Source organism: Tasmannia lanceolata, unplaced genomic scaffold, assembly GCF_043159265.1.
Source record: "Tasmannia lanceolata isolate RefF3 unplaced genomic scaffold, GAP_Taslan_0.1 ptg000015l, whole genome shotgun sequence".
Taxonomy (NCBI): domain Eukaryota; kingdom Viridiplantae; phylum Streptophyta; class Magnoliopsida; order Canellales; family Winteraceae; genus Tasmannia; species Tasmannia lanceolata.
Window position 1 is genome coordinate 48019730 of NW_027518692.1, and position 5305 is coordinate 48025034.

Consider the following 5305-nt stretch of genomic DNA (forward strand, 5'->3'; position numbering starts at 1 on the left):
CTCTCTCCGGAAATCTCAACTATGTTATTGTTATAAAAAACAAAGCGAATCACATGTAAATACTTCTTTTGATACATACACAAATACAACCTAGTTTTCAATGTGCCCAAAAAAAAACCCCATAACCAGCTACTCTCCTTAGCTGGTGAATTGGGCCGAGTGATCTGCCACTTCTAACGTATTTCCATAAAAAATAAACTGATTTTGGAGGCCGGTCTTATCCATGTTTAAAGGAACTATGATGTGACAAAAAACTTAGGCACATGCTTAGGAGGTGTAAGACGGGAACATTGAGGACAGATTTATCGTCTCTGAGAGAATCCGGTGGCTCTCTGAGCGTGTGCGTGCACACAAATTTATATATATATATATATATATATATATATATATATATATATATATATATATATATGAGGAAAGTGTTTCTACTCGGTCCCCTAGATAAGCTTATCTACTCCTCCCTTTAAAAAAATACAGTGGGCCCACGCTGTTTGGATGATCCAAAGCATTCATTTGATAGGTCTTAACATAGATAGGGTGTGCCCAAAAAATCAGCACCAAAGGGTCATCCTAGCCCTTCGTTTTGTAGTGCCTTGTGGTGCCCAGAATGGACACATATAAACGTCCACGTTTATATGCGTCCATTTTGGACACAGTGTGCCCAACAAAACAAAGGGCTAGGATGACCCTTTGGTGCTGATTTTTTGGGCACACCCTATCTATGTTAAGACCTATCAAATGAATGCTTTGGATCATCCAAACAGCGTGGGCCCACTGTATTTTTTTAAAGGGAGGAGTAGATAAGCTTATCTAGGGGACCGAGTAGAAACACTTTCCTCTATATATATATATATATATATATATATATATATATATATATATATATATATATATATAGAGAGAGAGAGAGAGAGAGAGAGAGAGAGAGAGCTTCATCGTCTGACTCTCGGGCTGACTCTCGAGGGAGTTACTCCCAAGCTGAGGGAGAGAGAAGGAACCACAAACCACAAATCTCACCCTTGAAATCAAAATTTGCTCTAGCCTAAGCACCGACTCATTCATGACTAAACAGCAACGACGTATGCTGCTGCTTCTTTTTTTTTTAATGGCAAAGCTGGGGTTTTGCGGGGACCCCTACCGATTTATTTCAAAATAGAGATGATACAAGGAAAGCACAGAGCATACACTAACTTGGGAAATGCAAGGAAGGGATGAACCAAAGCTCAACACACATATGAGTGAGCAGACACTAAGCCTAAGAGATCAAGATGCTCAGTAATTCTGAATTACATAATCGGCTAATTTGGATGGGATATGTTTTGGCCAACTTTTCTGACGAACTTCCTGCCAGGTTTCATTTGGTTCAACTTCTGGGATCACTTGGGCGGCCTCTTTATCCTTCTTCTCAATAAAAATTTTTCCTTTTCAGGATTTGAAGTTATCCCCTGTTGGCAGGACGTGCTTCGTCGTGAGTAGCTCTTGCTAACTCCTCCTCGACTCCTCGTAGAAGCACCATTTTGGTATGGATTGTGAGACCCTCAAAGTGGCATTATGAGATCATTGATTTGAGCTTCTTCAAAGCATCAGTCATGAAGGTGGCATCATCTAATTTTTGATATAGGAACTGGTTAAAGGAGAAGTCATCTAAGTACAATAGATCTAAAGGGATCTCCCCTGGAATTTGAGCCTTTTGATGGGCCTTTGATGAGCATCACTTTCTTCTGTGGGCGAGGGGTGACCTGAGGGTTGGATTTCTTCATTCTGTTTTTCATCAGAACTTTCTTTTATTTCATGAGGCTCATCCTCTCTTGCTTCATTATTTCTCTCGTCATTGTCCTCTTCATCCTCTACAGATTGGAGAATAGAGAATGGGTTGATGGTGCCATTTCAAAAAGAGAGAGAGAGAGAGAGAGAGAGAGAGAGAGAGAGAATGGGTTGATGGTAGTAAAAGGCTTCGTGGAAGTGGATTCAATCTGGGATGCTTTCGCGGGGGCTTTTGGGGATACCTGAGCAGGTTCTTCCATGTTTTGGTCCAGATCTTTGGTGTGGGATTCCTTTTGAATTGGTTTCCAAATTTTTTTTCCTTGTGTTTCTTTCTCCTTGTTGCATTGTTGGGGGCAAGTTTTTTGGGTATGACTGAAGGTTTGGCAAAGGCTACAGGACATTGGTTTCCAATCATATTCTACAGGCTGGTGAGTAATATCAAAAGAGGTTCAGATGGGAATTGAAACAGGCAAAGGAGATCCAGCTTCAACCTCAACACACATACGGGCGTAGTTTAATCTTGTGGCCTCCGCCGTTTGGCTGTCCATATAAAGTGGGGGTTCCGATTCCACTTGCTATTTTGCTAAGAATCCTCTGTTTCTAGAATTTAAGATGAAGCCCGGGTAATCTTATCCAGACTGGGATGGATTTTAAATTTGGTTTTTCAAAAGGCATCTCTTTTGACCATTTCCGGAGAATAAGCAGCCTACCTCCATAGGAATGAGCTGGGGCTTCTAGGACCTGGGCACAATCATCAGGATTTGTGAATTTGAAAAGGAAGAATCCATTGTTCGTGGCGTAAAGATTCAGATCTCCTTTTAATCTCCATTTCGAGCTAGATGATCCCTCAGGGCTAAGTAGTAGGGCCTTCTTCCAAGAAAAAAGCCAACTAGACAGTTGTCCCACTTCATTTCTGCTTCACTGACTTCCTCATCTTCTACTTCAATGCAGATCGATCCCTTCTCGTCTTTACCTGGTTGTACGACATCAAGGTTCAGGGGAACGGAGGACGAGGGTTGTGAGAAGAGAGAGGTGGGAAAGCCGAAATTTGGAATTGAGGTTTGGGCGGGCTGAGGGAGAAGTACTCTCCAATAGTCTCAGGATCTGCTCTGTCTCTATTGAGGTTAGGGAGAATGGGATTTTGCTTTCTTACCAGACAGGAGTGAATCGGAGTTGGGTCTAGGGGTTGAGGATGGCTTTTTATCAAATATTTTATGGTTTCTGGTTCCAGCTTTGGTATGGGTTTCAGAGGCCTCGGCAGGAGCTGGAAGAAACTTTTCAAGGGCCTCTAAGGTTGAGTGTCTTTGACGGCTACCGTGGGTTTTTGAACTGGGTTGCAGCAAATTTGGATGTTGAAGAGGAGGAGGAGACGGGAACCCATATTCTTCTTCGAGTTCTCGAATGGCTGGAGGAATGATTTCATGGGTAGGAGGAGATTTCCCTTGATCGGGTGGTCTCTCCATGAAAGGGCTGGGTTCGTTTTTTATGCTGCTTCTTTCAAATGACCATAAAAATTCTTCTTTCAAATGACCATAAAATTGTTGTTTACAATAATAGATGCTAAAAGTGGCACAACATAACACAATTCAGTAGAAAACAATCAAATACATCAAAATTCTCTACATGGTTAAAACTGTAAACCATCACAAACTCATCACAACCCTCCCAAAGTTCCTCACATTCATACATCTCAAACAACACCCATACATTTCGAACCCAATTTAGAAACCTCATTTCCCATTGAGCCTCTCTATCACAGTAAGAATCCCTTGAAGACTAAGCTTCCCATCCCCATTAGCCACCATCCCCACAAACAACTGCTTCCACAAAGCTGCCCCAGGCAATACCACCCCCACTTCTTCCCCATCCACCCCCATCCCTAAATCCTTCACCATATACTCAACAAACGCCCCTCCCTCAAAATCCCTCCCAACCATCCTTTCCCCAAACAACTCCATCACCTTCGACCCCGCGGCTCCACCCGATACCGCCTCCACAAACCTCCTCACATCAAGCCCCACACTCTTCGCAAACATTAACCCCTCCCCCAATCCTACCAAATTCGCCCCCACCATAATCTGATTCCCAATCTTACAACTCTGCCCACACCCCGCCCCACCCAAATAACTCACCTTCCCCATTATCTCAAACAAAGGCCTCAACCACTCCACGACGCCGCAATCCCCTCCGGCGAATATCGCCAATTTCCCATCCCTCGCTCCTGCGTCTCCGCCGGAGACCGGCGCGTCCACCGCCCAACACCCTTTCGCACGTGCCAATTTGGCAATCTCACGTGCTAGGGCAGGGTCGCTGCTCGTGGAATCGACGGTCACCGATCCTTCTTGTAGGCCCGATAGGACACCATCCGGGCCGAGTAGGACGGCTCGGACGTCCGATGGGTGGCCCACCATCGTGAACACGATGTCGCTCGTTCGAGCCACGTCGGCTGGGGATGCGGCGAGCCGGGCTCCACGCTGTTGGAATTGGAGGGCTTTGGATGGGGTCCGAGCACATATGGTGAGGGCGTAGCCAGCGGATTGGATTCGGGCTGCCATGGCGGATCCCATGACTCCGATTCCGATCCAGCCCACCCGGGTCCGGCTAGGGTTGATGGGTCCCTTGATGGGTTTTGGGTAGGGAGTCGTTTCCATGGCCCGGAAAATTAGGGTTTCGATTTTGGATGGTCCATTGGTCTAGGTTACGAATCTGGTGAAAAATACAAGGTGTTTGCAGGGGAGGATATCATGGGTATAAAAAGAATGTTGTTTGTATGACACATTGACACTACAATATCTTAAAAAAAAAAAGAATAAAACGATAGTGATATTGGCACTACCATGTATTAATAATTACACTAACAGAGCTTGTCTTTAATTATTTAAACAGCTGTCAAAGGTTATTACAAGCCAATTAAAACAAAAAAGACAAGCTGAGTTTGTGCAATTGTTAAAACATTGTAGTGCCAATATCAATAGCCAAAATAAATTGTTAAACTCGGTGAAGAAAAAGAAATGGAGGTGGGAGGGAATTAGAAATGGCCACCACAACAAAGAAAGAAGAAACAGAGGGCGGATACAAGGATGATGACTTCTAAAACAGAGAGGATTTTGAAGAGGATGTCATCGAGAATGGAGAGCTGAAATTCCACATGTTTCCATCGAAACGCAGAAACTCCGAATCGCCATGGCCAGGCCCATGATTCCTTGCTCCTCTTCTTAAACCAACGAATTCCCATAGCAACAAGAGAGAGAGAGAGATATCTTGTTTTGTTTTTCAATGGGTTGGAGTGGTGAATTTATAAAGAACAGAAATGGTCTCTCTTGGGTTTCTTCACCAAGAAGGTTTTTGCTGGCAAGGGAGAGGATTTGGCTCTTTATTTGATGTGGGTACGGAATTATTTTTAGTGAATTTTTAAGAGGATGGAGGGATTTGGAAATTTCAGAGGTAAAAGGACCCGTGTAAGAAAATAATACGGTATTTTGGATGCCACCAATATCAACTGATCCTAACCATTCGATTAAAAAAATTGTCCAATTGCCCT

General features: G+C 43.8%; 1 pseudogene; it reads right to left on the bottom strand.

The window, feature by feature from the left end:
• Positions 1-3291: 3291 nt before the first annotated feature.
• LOC143891655 (putative 3-hydroxyisobutyrate dehydrogenase-like 2, mitochondrial pseudogene) lies at positions 3292-5020 on the bottom strand (annotated as a pseudogene).
• Between the last annotated feature and the right edge of the window lie 285 nt (positions 5021-5305).